The 19,589-nt window shown below is 39.6% G+C and overlaps 1 protein-coding gene across 18 annotated transcripts in view; it reads right to left on the reverse strand.

The window, feature by feature from the left end:
- Positions 1 to 19,589, reverse strand: part of ATP2B2 (ATPase plasma membrane Ca2+ transporting 2) — a 748,369-nt gene that overhangs the window by 409,797 nt on the left and 318,983 nt on the right. The window contains exon 1 of one of the 18 annotated variants that reach the window (XM_075130561.1): positions 11,849 to 11,870. The exons of 16 other annotated variants lie outside the window; for them this stretch is intronic. The gene's annotated coding sequence lies outside the window, so the exon portion shown is untranslated. Of the gene's footprint in view, positions 1 to 974; positions 1,067 to 11,848; positions 11,871 to 19,589 lie in introns of those variants that run through there. One more of the 18 variants, XM_048858214.2, reaches the window with a different exon arrangement.

Here is a 19,589-nt window from a genome sequence, read left to right on the forward strand (position 1 = left end):
TTCTGCCTAACTGGCAACACAGACGGAAGTAGTTTCTAGAAAAAGGCAAATTTCAAGACATCTGAGTCTGGCTACATCTCAAGAGACTTTTGAGTCCACCTGAAGCAGAAACATAATCCTATGTAATATGTAACTACTCCTAATTTTGACCCCAATTAGAATGGAAACGCGCAGGTATATGCAAAAATAATGGAAAGTAGTTAACTAAATATTTTAAAAGCCTTCAAAAGGTACTGAAGATTCTTCTGAAATGAGCAAAAGTAGGGGAAGAGGTTTTTTTTTTTTCAATCCAGTTTGTCCATTGCAAATATTTTCTCTTTTAGACTTTAATAACTTGTTTTTTGGGACCATACCCACTCACAAATCAACCTGTCAGGATAAGATGGTGCTGGAAACAAGAGATCAGAGACTTGTGGCAAGTTTTGCCATTGACAACTTGAGCAGGTTTGTGATCCAAACTCTTTGAATCCAAGCTGCGGTTAAAAGTGGGTGCCTCTGGTCTTATGTTTCTGGATTCTCAGAGTCATCTAGTATATATGTACTGTGACTGACAGGGAGAACATATAATCCCCCTTTGGACCAAGATGAAGACATTATCCATTAAGAATGAATCTGGCGTCCAATGAAATGTCAGGATCACTAGTCACAGCTGAAATTACTGGAGTGATACCAATTTATACTAGCTGAGGATCTGACCCATGGACTCCACTTTGAACCATTTGAGTACAACGACATTATTTCAACTTTTTAGGTCTATGATGATATACCTATGAGGACTCCCTCCCCAAAATGTGCCACTGAAATTTGGCCAATAATAGCTTTACAGAAGGAAGACTGACTGTAGAACAGGCCTTTGTGAGGACCAGGGTAATTGCAACCACCAAACCCAGTAAAAATTATGGCTAGAGTAAAATGACCTCACCCTCCAAGGCATCAGAAACACTCAGAAAGGGAGACAATCTAAATATACCCACCATCTGGTTTGCATCGAAGTGTTTTTCCTCGAGCTGGCGGAAACTTTCCTCAGACCAATACGTTGTCAAAGAGATTGAATTGCACTCAGGTTCCAAGAAATCGGACCTTGTGCCAGTACAGGCACCACTACTATAGAAAGCTTCAGTAAAATTCCAATAAATAAGTAAAGTATTTCTTGCCTTGTGAATTTTTTACAGAAGCCTGAAGTTAGCTACTGTAGAGTAGGAGCATGCTGCTGCTGCTGCACTCTGAAGTCTACCAAAGACTTGGGAAGAGATGGCAGAGAATGGGGCAAATTGATCCTTGGTACCAAAAACTCTAGACGTTTTAATTCGTCCATCATTGTCATATCTAGTGTCCGCTGTAGATCCCTCATGTAGGAGGATTTTCAACTCAACAGTCTGGATTAGTGAACCTAAAGAATATGGAAATCTTGACTTTAATCACAAATCTTTCAGAAACTCTGAATTATTATGTTTATGTATCTATTGTAAATAAACATTACTTCTTTTGGGCTCCCCTATTAGCAAAATTCACTGCTTGATAGTTCACACCTCAGCTACACATTCCACCATCAAATAAAGTTCTTCTAAATTCAGGAAGTTACACTTGCATTTAGTTTCATTCTTTTACTCTACAATGAATTCCAAGCATAAAGCAGACTCTTAATACCACTGCCTCACACTGACACATATCCCAGTGTTGTGCTAACTACTAAATATAAGCATAATTTCAGTGACCACTGATATGCATGCAGCTACTTCTGGATGATAAAGATTAGTCTTTCCACACCAGTTAATTCATGGCTCTACTTTTTTTCCAAAGAAAGCTTATTCAAAACAATTTCTAAAAGCATACAAGAAAAGAGAGTTAAATCAGGCTTTGTAACCATATGAGGAAACATTTTCAGCAGAACTGATTTAGCTGGGTAACTTCTAAGTGCAGATGGTGCCCATATCATCCATGCTGAAAATTTACCCTATATATTTACATGCTACCTTCCCCCCTCTCCCCCAACATGGGTACAAGCTCGACTGTGCAGAAAATCACGTATTAGTTCAAAAAATTAGCAGAAATCTTAGAGGACATAATAAACAGAAGACTAATTAATTATATCTTACCACAGTTAAACCTGTCTTTTCCATGTGCAGCCTGCTATCCAGCATATTTTCCACTAAGTTCCTTCAGAAGGAAAGCCTGCCCCATGCAATGCTATTTGCCTTGACTCTTCCACTTTTGGCTACACAAACGCTTACCAGTTGCACCAATATTTGAGTGGCAATTTATCATTTCAGATTTTAGGAAGAACTGCTGTCTCAAACAAACTTTATAGGACAAGGTTAACAAAAAAGTACCAGCCATGACTCGGCTTCTTGCTAAAGGTAGGTAAAAGTAAAGTAATTTGATTTACCTTCAGTAATTTTACACAACTCTCTTATTAGATTAATGTACAAATAATGCAGCATTGCAGTGTCTTGCCAGCAAGACAATTCAAAGGCTTCTAATGGCAGCTGCATACCAATTTGAGAGTCAAATTGCCAGTGACAGATATAAAAGTACACGCAAAAAAAGTGGCACTGTCTGTATTAAAAATAGAGAGTGACTGTATTCAATGTAAAATAACTTGCCAATTTAAGTACATAATCTTTCATTTTTTGAAGCTATTATTTTGAGATTGTAGACATTTCCCTTACAACACACAGACTTAATCTTCCTTTTTCCTTCAAGATCATTCTTCATTGAATATGTAGGACACTGTCAACACCAGCCTAGCCAGACTTTTAATCTGTTCAGATAAAGCACTTCCGTATAGCCTAAATCTTTCTTCTATAGTCAGCGTGCTTATTTGTAAAGTTATCCCAAATTATACAAAGGAGTAAGATTGGGAAAATGTCTTACAAGCATATGTATAGTACATAAAAACAGTGGATATTAAGATAAAATATTAGCTAAGTGCAAATCTTGCATGACCAATTATTTCTTAAACTGTTGCAGATGAGTGAAATCAAGTAGATACTGATGGAAGTTAGACCACTCCATTTTAATTCTCTACAGTCAGTGCTTTTAAGCTCTCCCAGTATTCACAGATGTTGTCCAATTTTGCTTATTTAGTGTTGGGCAGTGTTCAAGAAAACATTCCAGTCACCTGCTGCAAGCATGTTACAAAATCAATTATTTCAGACACGAAACTTGCATCAGTAACACTAATTCTGCAATTAAAGAAAAAAACATTTTATCCTGGATACCACTATCAGTTGGAATGTCTCATCTCAGAGATACACACTGATGAAAACCATACAATATAAGGTATTGGTATATATGAAACATACAGTATTTATGTCAATATATGTGGACCTTGCTGAATGGTGGTTTTGCCAATGACATTTACCAGAAGACACTTGTTTTTATTACTATTTATAAAAGGATAGAGGCCCAAATCAGAGACCAAGGTCCCACCCCCATTGTGATAGGCAATCCAAAATAAAAAAAAAGATGGATCCCCAAAGAGTTTTCAGTCTTTATAAGATTTCTCCTGCTTTAAAAAGAAAAGCACAATAGCATGCTATATGTTAGATTTTAAACATAGCACATAGGAAACAGACCCCTTGATAAAGAAATGAGATTTTACAATTTCCTAGTAATGTGTTATTCTTAACTTTACACATATCTACCTATATTATAAAGGGAAGAATGCTGAAATTGGGATTTGCCCTGGGTGATAGAAAGTAAATTTAAATTAAACTTAACCAAACTCTTGAATCTCAAAAATGCTTGGTTTCAATTCAAAAGAGAGTTTGTTCTCAGTTATTTATCCAAACTGGTCTGCCCACCCTTAATGACCAAAACGTTCGCCTAAGTAACCTTATTCCTGTACTGAGTAACATGGGTTATGCTGCATACCCAAGACTAAACTTGTGAGAAATACTTAAGATGACCAGAGCTCCAGTGCAAATCAGTTGCGTTACTGGTTTCACCCCTTGTCAGATGTAATGATATGCACGAGCACCAACTGGTTTCAACTCAAGCCCAACATGAATTGTCAAAAACATTGCTCATAAGGGCATGAAGAGGAAGAAAAATGCTGAGCAGCAGCTGTCACAGCGTGGGAGGACAGAGAGAAAACTGAGGGGGGAAACGCCAACGATTTTAAAAATGTTTTTGTCCAAGTACATGAAACTCAAACCAAATCATTCTTTTCAGAGTAGGGCTCTTTGCTAAGTTTATTTACATTATTTGGACTAATTTTATGACTCACTCTCTTATTTTATGATGATGTTTATGCTGTTTCTTAGACAGCTTGTATAAAGATTTTGATGAAAGACTTCTCCCCCACTGCAGAAAAAGCAGTCATGTGGCTATTTTGAAGAACATACTGACATCTGTTTATGCAAGTATATTAAATGTTAAATGCTAAATAAGTTGCAAGTCTACTCCCCAATCTTCCAAGCTTACATGCACTGGTAGACCTCAGCACCTATTTAGAACCAGTTTCAGGTCTAAAACTTAGTACATTGTCCCTGAACTTCTCCCCTTTATAATTCTGAAAAATGTATTCAAAGGGTGGCATTAAAGCCAATCTAGGAAGCCTCTTGGCTATTTCCACTCTATTCCAGAGAAAATTATATTTGGCAGGGGAAGGGACAAAGTGCAAAATTTTAAACAAAGAATGTAATTTAATACACTATGGTTTCAAATTAAATTCTGCTTAAAATGAGTTGCAGAGCTTCATTGTCTAGATTTACTGTACCATTTCCATTTTATTTTAGTTAGTGTCATTTGTTTTACATGTACAGACACATTTCCCTGCCAGCATGCCTCAACCCTGATCTGGGGAGGAGGAGAGTCTTCCTCTAGTGACAACAAGGGTAGTTCGCTCTCCATTGTCCATACAAAACTTGGCCTCTGCCGAGTCTGCCACTTAGTGCATACCATGGTGCTGAATTTATGATGTTGGAGCAGGAGCTGAAATGCACCAAATTAATCTCATAGAGGGGCCAACATTCATTACATCGGAACAACTTTTAATTCTCACTGAGGCAGGCAGAATTCAAACTGATGTTAAATGCTGTGCAGCTCATTAGAAATGCCCTGAGATTTCCTGTCCCTGTGAAAATACTAATTTGAAGAGGGAATGCCATAGATATGTTGTATTACGTACACAAAATTATGTTACAAGAATATTAAGTTGCAAAGTCAAGTACTCAAAAGTCAGGAAATGCCAGAATTAAGGTTGGCCATGAAACCCTATAGCTGGCTCCTTGTGTGTGTATGCACTGCAATGACGACTTTAATTACATAATCACCCACTTTTTTCTTTCATGGGTCATCCAAAGGGTTTGAATTCAGGACCTTGAGATCCACTTACCTCAATAACATCAACAGGAGGACACAGGGATTACACAACTATTTGTGAGCCAGAAGTGGAATGTTAGGTATCAGGATTCCTGGGTTCTTCTGCTAACGCTGGGAGCAGTGTGTTGGTTGATGAATACAGAAAGCATAACAGCACATACATTTAGCACAGTCAATCTGAAAGGCAACATGCTTCAGTGGAGGAGGCTTGTGTCTGTCAAATCAAAGACTTGGGATTCTATTCCCTGCTCTGCCTGAAATAAACTTAGGTAAAATCTCAGTTACTCTATTTATAAAATAATGGAACCATACTTGCCATAGAAGGCTTAAGGCAGGAAAATGAGGCCTTGGTCTATGAAAGAGTTGTGAACTTCTCAAAAATATTAACACCTATCCATGGAAGAAAACCCACTGTCTACTAGCTCCCATCCCAATACACTTTCCTTATGCCAAACGGTATTCTGAATTCAGTGTCTCCGCTTTCCCCCCGGCCACCAATCAGTGGCAGGCATTATAAAATTTCCAGTTGCACCAAACTTAGTTGGTCTGATATTTTTGTATTCATAAACTGCATTGTAATCCTCATTCCATGGGCCTGTGGAGTTCACCTTGGAACAGTGAGTCCCAATTTATACAAATTGAGCTAAAGTACATTTAACCACAACACATATTATTCCCAATTAGCGTGTTGGAGCACAGATACCTAGGCCAAGAGAGGCAGAGAGAGATGCTAATGTAACACATCAACAAGCACTAATAATCTGCTGCAGGAATTTGGAGGAAACAAATTAGGAAAAATAATCAGGCCTTGGCAGCACCCACAATACCAGCCAACTTGGCTATCATGACACAAAATGTAGTTAATACATGTTAAATTTATTTATTTTACAAATTAAAATTGCCTCACGTCTTGTGCATATGCTGACAAACTATAGCCTGCATTAACCAGAAATCCTCTCAGCTTCTTTTGCTACTTTAAAAAGTTTCTATTAAAATTCTTACCCAACTCCATGCAACATCCATTTTTTCTTGAATAGATGTTCTGGATCATTCCAACCCTCTATCCTCTACTGGTCAGCGAGGGACATTGCAAGGATGGTCTTCCTAAGTAACTCCTCTACCTGACACTATATTAAAAATATATCACATTTTCTAATATTTACTCCTTTTTACAATTGGTGACAAACTCCTAGCCCATAATTTCCACAAAAATGGCAAGGAAAGGGAATTTTTAAGGAAACACTATTATAGAATTGGGGGGATACATTTTACTGAGCTACTCTCATCCATAATTGAGTTTGCCTGGTTTACCTGAGGAAACCAGCTTTCCACAAAGCTTAAATGAATTCAAGGTCATTGAGAAATAAAAAAGATTAATCTGCTGCTCTCATAGTAGACTATGTTCTCAGCGTGACGCCAATAGGGACCAAAAGTGTTAACTGTAACCTGCAAACAGCCTCTGTGTTTCATGGACCAAGTGATAAAGACAAATGAGAATGGTGCTTTGAAAGTATGCACCTGTGCAGGCAAGCACTATTGCTGGATGTTCAAATGAAAGGATAAAAGGAGGAAGAACACTAGCTGCATTTCAAAGCATTAAAAAACCCCGCACAAGCCTTTTACGTGACTATATTACGGATATTAGTATTACGCATAACTAGTATTACGCGTAACAGACAAATGAACGACACATTATATGTACTATGGCTGCATATTTAAAAACAACCGGAGTCCTAATTTTATATGAAATTCATGTCTCATTTGGAGATTTAACAGACTAACGGTTCCATTATGATTTGTGTGTGTGTTTTTCTGACCCAAGATCTTGCATATCACAAGAGTGGTGGCTACTCCATATTTTGCCCAAAGAATACTAAAAATGAATTTATTAATGTAAAAATGTATGTAAACTATGATTTGTCCAATCATGAATTTAATGCCTATTTCAAACATGGATGTGAAGATTATGACTATTCACTTGACGGAGAGGCAGCATCCAAAACTACTGCAAGGAAAATGTTTGGATTTATTGGAAATGGCATTCAGAACCTAGAATCTGTTTCAATCTAGGAAGATTATCCAGCCTACCAAGGACCTAAATCTCTTACCCTGGGTGCACTTTGTGATTGTCATTTATAAAAAGTGTTCGCTAATTGTACTAAAGGAAAGAGTAGATGGAGGAGGCCCTCAGTCAGCGTTTGACTAGTTCAGGATTAAGCCAAAACATCTAACCTGAAACAATCCCAGATAAATCCCAAGACATCAACTCTACTTCTTCCAACAGGTAGAACTCTCTCAACCTAATATGTGTCCCATGTCAATGCTCTAAAAACTGGCATTTCTGATTTCTAACAAAGCTTCCTCTACATCATCTACTGCTGTGGTTTCTACTTCATTTTACATTAGAACCATCTGTTCTAATTCCCTTTAAACCAGGGGTGGGCAAACTTTTTGGCCCAAGGGCCACATCTGGGTATGGAAATTGTATGGCGGGCCTCAAATGCTCATGAAATTGGGGGTTGAGGGTTCCAGCTGGGGGTGCGGGCTGGGGATGAGGAGTTGGGAGTGCAGGAGGGTGCTCTGGGCTGGGACCAAGGGGTTCGGAGGGCAGGAGGGGGATCAGGGCTGGGAAGGGGCACGGGAGGGGGTCAGGGGGCAGGCTCCAGGCGGCGCTTACCTCAAGCAGCTCCCAGAAACAGCAGCATGTTCCCCCTCTGGCTCCTATGCAGAGGCGTGGCCAGGCGACTGTGTGCTGCCCTGCACACAGGCGCTGCCCCTGCAGCTCCCATTAGCTGCGTGTCCCAGCCAATGGGAGCTGCAGGGGTGGCGCTTGGGGTGGGGGCAGCGTGCAGAGCCCCCTGGCTGCCCCTACGAGTAGGAGCTGGAGTGAGGATGTGCCGCTGCTTCCAGGAGCCATGCAGAGGGGGGCAATACCCCGATCCTACTCTCCAGCTGGAGTGCTGGAGCAGGGCAAGCCCTAGAACCCACTTCCCGCTGGGAGCTCAAAGGCCAGATTAAAACATCTGGGAGAGCCGGATGTGGCCCCCAGGCCATAGTTTATCCACCTCTGCTTTAAACACTGCATTTCACACCCATGCCTAGAGAGTACTTGCTATACTACAGAATGTATATTATACATCTCAAAGACTGCATGGTAGAGACTCTAATAATCCTTTGCATATATATAGCACCTTCCATTTGAAATCCTCAAAGCACTTTACAGAGATTAACGAATCAAGCCTCACATCAGCCCAGCAAGATGAAGTGCTCCTGGGCTTGACTCATCGAGCCCAGGTGCACCAGGGAGTGCCATTTATACCCTTCTCATTCCTGAGTTCATGGAGTATTTATCCCCAAAGGAGAGTTTAAAGCAGAACTACCCCCTCCCTCATTGGGGGGCACTCCCTCAAGTGGAAGCACCATTAAATTCTGGCCAGCGCAGACTGCCAAGGAGACGTGGTAAGTTAGGCCTCCTGTTGGACCAAAGTTTGTGTGCACGCACATTGCCTCCTCACTCCAAGTGGACCTCCCTCTACCGGGAGTGTGTAGCTTAGGTAGCACGAGTGGAAGCCAGGATATCACATTCAAGAAAAACTGTGAGAAATATAACCCAGTTCTGTGCTTTAACCAAAAACTTTGTCCTTCCTCTTTCAGGCTGGAGATATGCCTGAAAGGTAATTGAAAAGTGGGTTTAATTTTTTGGCATTTGGTGCAAAGTGCACGTCTTCATCCAATCGTTGAAGTCTCTATATGAAATATGGGAAACATTTTGACGGGTCTGGACATAAATGGCATATTTTATCTCTCCGTTGCCAAAAAAAAAAAAAAAGGTGTTGCTAAGAACTAGATAATGGTACTAAAAATCAATGTCCTCCCCTGGAAGACCCAAACCCTTTAAACAGATACGGGCAGCCTTCCAAAAAAAGTTATCAGTTAATGGTGCATGGTGGGTAATTAATACAGGTATATATTTTAAGTTCTACATTCATTTCCAAGCATGATCCTCAGCAACATAAAGGACATCATTAACTGATCTGCCAATCTACCTTATATGTGCCATATAAAACAATCTAGAATGTATATTACGGTTTGGTTTTTTTTTTTTAATGAAATCGTTCCCCATTAGATCTTTCCAGTGACTACCTCCCATTACCTATTTTAGGAAGGGATACAAAGAGGGGTGGATTTGGCAGGGGCTCCTAATGGAGTAGGGCAGTTAGTTTCTATGAATCTACTTATATCTTGGAGTATTTCAACTCTCACATTTTTTTCTCCAGCACCTTTTTTGACAATTTTGAAACACTTTCTCTGGAGAGCAAACAGGCAAATTAGACATCCTCCTAAGCCATTAAATATTTCTCCCTGTGAAGATCCACTGGAGCTGGAGGGGTTTCTGTAGTCACTGGATCAGAAGTCGTCACAGGATATCCTTTTAAGCACATTCCCACCAGTACCCAATCTCTTGCAGCCTAGAAAGGACTCCTAGAATTTCCTGTCTTTTAGTTTTCACATAAACATAACCCAGTGAAGGCTACCGTCCAAACCTCACTTAAAAAAAACAAAACATGCATGCTAATGTATCAGTTAGTTTACAGAGAACAGAGATGAGACTAATAGCTGAGCTCAAGCACTCCCCAGTGGGTGCTCTGCTAGCTTAACTAGAAGAGGAGCCACATTAGCTCATGCCAACAGAGACAGAGAGTTATACATATTCTTTGCAGCACATTAGCAGCACAACATGCTGCCAGCATGAGACCAGACTCTTATGCTGTTTATTAGAAATACCTTTAATAGAATGGAGATATTTGTTGGAGTCAAATCCAACCACAGTACCTTGTGGGACTAATTACTGTAAATTATACAAGAACTTCAAGTTAAGATTTTTAACAAAGATTGTGTACGTCTCCTGTACTATACAGGAGGGTCATAATGCTCTCGTCAAAACATTGCTTTAGTCCTAACACTGCATAAGACTGATCTGAGGAAAACTGAAACATAATGTTTTGAACTAAATCTGGTCAAATATCAAAATTAGTATTCACTGAATTAGCTATAGTTTAATATTACCATCATGCAATAAATATTACATTTGATAAATAGTCTGACCAACGATGGAGCTGGTTGACTACTGGAAAAAACACATTAGTCAAATAATATTGGTTAAAAATTGCAAAAGTCAATGAATATTTGCTTACTGAATACTATCCAGCCACTTTTAATATGAACAATAGCTAATATAATCAGAGACAAGGGGCTTTTGATTTTCAATATGTATATTACTGTTCACCAGATATTCCTCAATATTAAACCGTGGATTTAGAAAATGTAAGCATATTAACTTAAGCTAAATGCAAGTGGAAAATGGAAAATATTAAATAGTAGATGGTACCTATTTTATTACATTTTTTCCCCAGATAAAAGGCAAATTCTGGTAATTTCCCCTATAGATAGGGCCCTACCAAATTCAGTCCATTTTGGTCAATTTCACGGTCATGGGGTTTTAAAAAAAAATCATAACATTTTATGATTTCCACTATTTAAATCTCAAATTTCACGATGTTATAATTGTAGGGGTCCTGACCCACAAAGGAGTTGTGGGGTGATCACAAGGTTATTGTGTGTGTGTGGTGGGGTTGGGTTGAATATTCACATTCAATTCAGCATTTATATTTCTTTTCTGAGAATAGATATAATGCCAAGAAAATGTCAAACACTTAACACCAAATTTTCTGCATCATAAACTTTCTGTTAAGAATTACTATAAATCTGTATGATTTTTTTCACCTAATGCCAGCAAACAGTTTTATTTTTCAAAACATACACAAATGCCTCTGCCACCTTTCCATTGTTCTCTCAGTGAACAGCATACTCCTATTGACAGTGCCTCCTTCACTGACAAGTACTAGTGACACTCTAGTCTAAGATGCATGACTATGAAAGGTTTCAGAGTAGCAGCCGTGTTAGTCTGTATCCGCAAAAAGAAAAGGAGTACTTGTGGCACCTTAGAGACTAACATTTATTTGAGCATAAGCTTTCGTGAGCTACAAAGAAAGTACTCCTTTTCTTTTTGCGGACTATGAAAAGGTTTCCTTTGAGAAATGCATTTCATCTAGCCCTTGAACTGGTCTCTTTTTATACAAATGAAATGATCTCCTTTATCGCCTGTCTTATCACTATTAACAAATCCACAGAAATCTTGAAAAAAGAACAAAAGCAATGACACCAATCACAGCAATGCTCCTTTCTTTCCAAACAAGCCTGTCTTCATGCCAGTGAATACAGACATGCAGACTGTACACCTAATTCAAGCACTGCTGAGCACTGGCAACTAACTCCTATTGACTTAAATGGGAATTGCACATGCTCAGTAGCTGCCAGGATCACATCCTATAGTTGGCCTATGGCTCCCATTTCTCAGACTAGGGTCCCCTCCCAGAGCTCCCATTTCTGAAAAAAAGAAAAACAAAACAAAACATACGAACTAGTGACATCTTTCTCCTCTTGTGGATGGCTGGTTTACCTTTTCAGGAAAAGCGTGGGCCTTGCAACTTGGCCTCAAGCTCTCACATTCTTCAGATGACTTCAGCTACACAGGTTTCAGAGTGGTAGCCGTGTTACTCTGTATCAGCAAAAAAAACAAGGAGTACTTGTGACACCTTAGAGACTAACAAATTTAGTTAGTTAGCTACAGAGGTTGCTGATGCCACAGCATTATCCAAGGCTTCTTACTTTCCTTTGGCAGCGTTCATCTATCTGCAGTAATAGAATTCTTGAAAAAGAATTCTGTTTGTGTCCACCTTGCACAAGGAGAATGGAAATAACACTAGGGCTGGTTAGTACTGTCTGATCTCACTTTACCACATATTAAATCCCATTTAACTTTGGGAAATGACAACAAATTGGGAAATGGTCACTTCCTTATACACCAACATCCCTCACAAAGATAGCATCATTGCCTGCCTCAAATGTTTACAAGATAATGGACAACACTCAGATATTCACCCCAGACATTGCCAAACTCATCCTTTTCATCCTCATCCATAACAATTTTTACTTTTAACAACAAACATGTAGCCCCAACCATGGGAACAGCCATGCATACTAGGATATCTCCTCAATATGTCAACATCTTCATGGGTCACCTTGAAGACGAATTTCTGGACAAATGCACCACAAAACCAATGATCTACCTGAGATGGATCAATGTTAATTTTATCCCCTGGACATACAATCTATACTCCCTCACAGATTTCCACCATAACTTCAACCACCACCACTCATCCATTAAACTCTCTCCATAACACTCCCACACTAGCATGAACTTCCTAGGCACCACAATCAGCTTCAACTGTGGAACCCTACAGACAACTATACACAAGAAACCCATGGATCATCACACCTACCTTCACAGATCCAGTAACCAGCCCAAACACACTAAGAAATGTGTTATCTACAGCCAGGCACTCAGATACCACAGAATATGCTATGAGGAGAAAGTCTGGGATATATACACTTTAACATACTCAAAACCACACGCACAAAACAACAACACTCCACCAGAGAAGTAGACCGCATCATGGAACAGGCCACCTATATCCACCAAGGGAACCTGCTGCAATACAGAAATAAAAACCCCTATGACTGCACACCCTTAGTTGGGGTATCAAATGGGGTATCAAACCATTACAACCCATACTTGGTGGGTACCCCATCCTGAAAAATAATCTTTCCTGAACCCCCTCTTCTGGCCTTCAAACAATCCCCAGCCTCATCATCAGAAGCAAGCTCCCAACAGTAACCAGGACACACCAACTCAAAGCTGCACCAGACTCTGCCAGAAAAACAGATGCAAAACCTGTAGATATATCTCTACTGTTACAATGATCAACACTTTCCACAACACACCTTTCAAGATCCATGGGTCCTACACATGTCTATCACATGTGGTATGCCTCATCCAGTGCACAAAATGTTCCAACAACTATGTGGGTGGAACCAGACAATCACTATGCTCTCAAATGAGCTCAGACAGAAAAATGATCACCTGTGAGTGAACATTTTCACAAGGCGATCACTCCATATCTGATCTCTCGGTTCTCATCCTGAAGGGAAATCTGCACAACGTCTTCAAGCAATGAGCCTAGATTCATAACTTTTCTAGACACTAAAAATCATGGGCTGAATAGAGACACTGGATTTATGGGTTACTACAACACTCTGTAACCTACTAACTTCCCCTCCCAGCTTTTCTCCTCCACTCTTATGACTAAAGAGGTATTAATGGGCCACTTGAAGTGTCTGTTAACTACTTATGTAAAACACACTGTTCCACCTTCTATTTAGCTGGTTTCAGAGTAGCAGCCTGTGTTAGTCTGTGACCGCAAAAAGAAAAGGAGGACTTGTGGCACCTTAGAGACTAACCAATGTATTTGAGCATACGCTTTCATGAGCTACAGCTCACTTCATCAGATATGCTCACGAAAGCTTACGCTCAAATAAATTTGTTAGTCTCTAAGGTGCCATAAGTACTCCTTTTCTTTTTTCTTGTATTTGGCTGTAACACTGAGTACATTTCCCAGACCTGTAGAAGAGCTTGTCTCTATCACAAGTCCAATAAAAGATATTGCCTCACCCAGCTTGTGTCGCTAATAAATTAGGAAATAACACTTAGTGGTCACATTTTCCTTAATATTTACTTTAAAAAATGTTAATGGCTTTGCCTTTTTAAATTATAACAGAAGCCTTTTGCCCCACTAAAAAACCCTAGACTTCATCATTAATGTCATTTCCATTACTGTTGAAATAAAAGCTAAAGGAGTTATAATTACATGGTGTTATAATTACACTGATTATTTTGGGGAATATATGAACCCAATTATGTTCTGTATTGCAATTATTTACGTCTGACAAAATTATATGGATTTATTTATAGCTTGGGGAGGGGTTTTTGTGGTTTTATTTAAAATATGGACGAATATCACGATGTGCATAATATCCTGGAAAAATTGTCCAAGGACAGGAATGGGGGCTTGAAAGACAAGTCTGTGAGGTTCTACCCCTATCTAACACAAACCTCTTCTGTAGCTCAGAGGAACTCACTTGTCAGATAAATACCTCAGTTTAATCATCCACAAAATAGGTATATTACCACTAGTAAAATAGGATTGTTGTCAAGCTTCAATATTTTTGTTCACTATATTCATAATAAATCCTCAGCCTAAAGGTACTATGCAAGTACAAAGTTGAGTTGAATCTCTTCAATGTGCACTTCAATAACTTACACAGAAAAATCATGCCTACTTTTCTGAAAATATTTAATAGAGGCCCTAATTCAGCAAGGTACTTAAGCACATGCCAAAATTAAAACACTTGAAAATGAGGCATGTATGAGTACCTTGCTTAATTGGGATCAGAGAGCTGTAGTGAGGCCCCATATTACTACAGCTTCATTGCCTCTATGAATATGGATGTATGCTATAGAACACTTACTAGTTTTCTAAAGAGTTATATCTTAAATAATTAAAACTAAGCTACATTTGCTAAATGAACAAATTATTGTGTATCTCAAGCATTAATTGTATTTATTTGCCTCCTTTTTAATCCTCAAAAATTCAGTAGTTCATATCTCCAAGTCATTCGTGTGAATTAGCAAAGTTCTACTTTATTAGTAATTACAACAAACAGCAAAGTCTGAATTCAAGTAATGGAAAAAGTTAAGTGTATTAAGCTATAGATATGGCAATCAAAATACTAAGTAGCATGAGTTTAAACGTGTTTTTGAATATAAATATAATTTTACATGCACTATTAATGGTGCTAATTTAATAAGATTAAAAAGGAATGTTATATAGAGCAAGATGTTGCATGACTATTCCTGTATTTCATAGCACCTAAATAAGGTCAATATTAATCCTGAAATAAGTTGTAAGGAATTGTATGACTTTTGAAATAGCTATGTGCACTTTTTGCTACATATTTTAAAAAAAGTTTATGAACCCCAAACGCACAAATTTCTTGGCAATCTTAAATCCTATTTGGGAGTAACAAACTGTGTTTGAAAATGGTTGTCAAGGATGTTTATGTCTTTTATGTTAAGCAGAGCTGTGCTTGACAGCAATTTTCAGTCACAGTAGTAGTATCCATCACCTTAGTACCGGCATGCCTCCCAAATACTTAAAAACCACAATAGCACACACTACATCTTCCTTCCTTCCTTCTCAGACTTGAAAAGAAGTGACTCAATTAATGTACAGGGATTGTGATGTGGTGTGTGTCCAATTTCATGCTCATCCTTATATCTTGCAGACATGAGTTCCATAGCTCCTAAGAAGTCTGTATCTCTTGTACTCACAAGCCTCCCCCTTTTCATTGTTCTATTGGAACATAACTGTCATGGAAGGTCATGGTCACAGGGAGAGAAGAGGTACCTCAGAGAGATGACTCAAAACTATGTAGACTTTTGAATATAAGGGCAGAGACCTTGAAATGGACTCTATATTGCCAGGGAATCCACTGCAGCAAGCAGAACAGGAAAATGTTATGCTTACCCTCCTCAGTGTGTGTGATTAACCTAAAGAGAAAAATCATCTGGCAGCTGGCATTAAGGTTCCTGGGGAGCTAGTTATGAGGCTCAACAAAACCAAAAAAAGTCAGTGAGGAAGGGACTGGATATGGTGTGCGTGACAGGGAGTTTGTTATTATTTACACATGAAAGAGTAACTTTGAATGGAGCTAAGCTACATAGTAAATTAAAACAAGTATTTTATATTAAACTGTCAGTTCTCCCGTGTCTGTGGTGTGCATAAACAAAAATTTCAAATGCAGAATATTAAAGAAACTAAACAAATAGAAGAAGAGTATGAGTGCCTTCACCTGTCAAGGATGTCTACGGCTGCTATTGCTCTTTGGATTTCACTTCTTTGGGTTTTAGTGCATGGTGACCAAAACAATGAAAGGAGTACCGTGAAGAATGAGGAAACAGCTTTAGCCTTCACAGGTAGCTTGAATGTAACAGATGGCTTTGCAGCCATTTCTATGGTCTCTTGCCTTTTGGCCCGAGCTCATTATAGGATATTCCTCTCTCTACAACTGATTCATTTCTTCTCCTTCCTTTACTTATCCCATTTCCAACGACCTTTTCCTCCTCTTACCCTTAGTCCAGCAGTGACAAAAAGTTTGCTCAACTGAGGGCCTGGAAATGCCCAGAATAGCATCAAATGTTTAGCACAGTGGTACAGTCTATGATCATTACAAGTCTTGATCCTCATGCCAATGTTGATTGTAATGCCACTATTGTTGCCTGTGGGCTGTACATTGGTTCTAAAGGAAGTGATGGTTGTGGGCTATATTTTACAGTGCAATACGTTCTATTTGGCCCACAGGCTTCACGATTTATGACTTGACCTTCAGGAATCCTAATACCTCCTACAGAGTGCCGAGCCCCTTTGGTTCCCATGGAGACATTTCTATACTGCAGAGCAGACTCTCAGAACCTTGCAGGCATGCTATTATCTCCCACCCTAAACTCAAAGTACCACAAACTCTCCTACCAGAGGAGAAAATAGAGCTATATTTCTGGGTAAATTTATTTATTAATTAATCGATAGCCTTTTTAGCTATTTTTTTTTAACTTTGTATTACATTTCCTCTCCTTCCAGGGTCTCACAACTAAGATTCTGAAAGCATACTGCTGACCTGATGATGTGGAAAAAGCTGAAGTACTCAATGCTTTTTTTGCCTTGGCCTTCAGACAAGGTCAGCTCCCAGACTGCTGCATTGGGCAGCACAGTATGGGGAGGAGGTGAGCAGCCCTCAGAGGTGAAAGAACAGGTTAAGAACTATTTAGATATGCTGGACATGCACAAGTCCATGGGTCTGGATCTAATGTATCTGAGGGTGCTGAGGGACTTGGCTGATGTGATTGCAGAGCCATTGGCAATTATCTTTGAAAACTCATAGCAATCGGGGGACGTCCCGGACAATTGGAAAAAGGCAAATATAGTGCCCATATCTCTCTCTCTTTTTTTTTTTAAAGGGGAAGGAGAATCCAGAGAAAAACAGACTGGTCAGCCTCACCTCAGTCCCTGGAAAAATCATGGAGCAGGTCCTCAAGGAATCCATTTTGAAGCACTTGGAGGAGAGGAAGGAGATCAGGAACAGTCAACATGGATTCAGCAAGGGCAAGTCATGCCTAAGCAACCTGATTGCCTTCTATAATGAGTAACTGGCTCTGCAGATATGTGGAAAGAGATGAACGTGATATATCTTGACTTTAGCACAACTTTTGATATGGCCTCCCACAGTATTCTTGCCAACAAATTAAAAGAGTATGGATTGGATGAAGGGACTATAAGGTGGATAGAAAGCTGGCTAGATCGTTGGGCTCAATGGGTAGTGATCAACAGCTCGATGTCTAGTTGGCAGCCGGTATCAAGTGCAGTGCCCCAGGGGTCTGTCCTGGGGCCGGTTTTGTTCAACATGTTCATTAATGATCTGGAGGATGGGTTGGATTGCAAGTTCGCGGATGACACTAAGCTGGTGGGAGAGGTAGATATGCTGGAGAGTAGGGATAGCGTACAGAGTGACCTGGACAAATCGGAGGATTTGGCCAAAAGAAATCTAATGAGGTTCAACAAGGACAAGTGCAGAGTCCCACACTTAGGATGGAAGAATCCCATGCACCCCTACAGGCTGGGACCGACTGGCTAAGTGGCAGTTCTGCAGAAAAAGACCTGGAGATTACAGTGGACAAGAAGCTGGATATGAATCAACAGTGTATCCTTGTTTCCAAGAAGGACAACAGTATTGGGCTGCATTAGTAGGACTGATTATTCCCCTCTATTCGGCACTGGTGAAGCCACATCTGGAGTACTGCGTTCAGTTTTGGGGCCCCCACTACAAAAAAGGATGTGGACAAATTGGAGAGAGTCCAGCAGAGGGCAACAAAAATGATTAGACAGCTGGGGCACATTACTTATGAGGAGAGGCTGAGGGAACTGGGATTATTTAGTCTGGAGAAGAGAAGAGTGATGGGGGATTTGATAACTGCCTTCAACTATTTGAAGCAGGGGTCCAAAGAGGACAGAGCTAGGCTGTTCTCAATGGTGGTAGATGACGGAACAAGCAGCATGGTCTCAAGTTACAGTGGGGGGAGGTCTAGGTTGGATATTAGGAAACAGTATTTCAATGGGAGGGTGGTGAAGCACTGGAATGGGTTACCCAGGGAGGTGGTGGAATCTCCATCCTTAGAGGTTTTTAAGGTCCTACTTGACAAAGCCCTGGCTGGGATGATTTAGTTGGGGTTTGTTCTGCTTGGAGCAGGGGGTTGGACTAGATGACCTCCTGGGGTCTCTTCCAACCCTAATATTCTATGATTCTATGACCTGGTTATGAGGCAGATTAAGACCAGAAATGGAAAAAATTGACTTTATCCTCTTATATTTAACTTTCACTTTCTCTAAGTGAAAGATAAGAGAGAAATAAAATGTGCTTAAAGAGCAACTACACATCATGAAATCGTGACATTATATTTGCATTCTTTACATCCAAGCAATAAATAAAAGCAAATGTGCTTCACCCTATCCCTAAAAATTCTTATTTCTAGCAACAGCTTTAATAATACCCTCCTAACCCATAAGGGACCAATAAAAGAGGGTTGGATGTCAAGACCTCATGCACTGAATTTTAATGCTTCAAAAGTCTCTTGGAAAAAATAATCTGAATTATTTTCCATTTTCCTACCATCTTTTCTGATATCATGTCATTGTGTTTTGGATTAAATATTTTCAGTATATTTTTAAAAGGCAAAAAGAGGACTCCTAATTTATTTTCATTTTATATAGTAAAGTTAAGGATAAGGAACTTCTAGTATCAATCCAGGAAAACCCCCTGCAAACCCAACCCAGCTGGCCATTGTCCTGCAAGTCTGTACGGAAGGAATGCCTACGCAGAATTTTTATTTCTGTAATTCTCCTGCTCCAGTGTCTTAACCTCTTGGCATTCTCACTGCTTCTATTAAATAAAGCTGATTTGGCACAACCATCTCAACCTGCAGCTGTCTGCATAATAATAATTCACCATTACATTATTACAGAAGCAACTAGTCATAGCACAATGCACATGCACTATTTGTTTTTTCTGGAATGAAGTCAGAACCAGAATCTTAACCAAGGGCTAATGACTCTGCATACAGTGCAAGAAAATGCACACAGTTCTCTTCAAGAAGAAAAGGAGTACTTGTGGCACCTTAGAGACTAACCAAT

Source organism: Caretta caretta, chromosome 7, assembly GCF_965140235.1.
Source record: "Caretta caretta isolate rCarCar2 chromosome 7, rCarCar1.hap1, whole genome shotgun sequence".
Classification (NCBI taxonomy): domain Eukaryota; kingdom Metazoa; phylum Chordata; order Testudines; family Cheloniidae; genus Caretta; species Caretta caretta.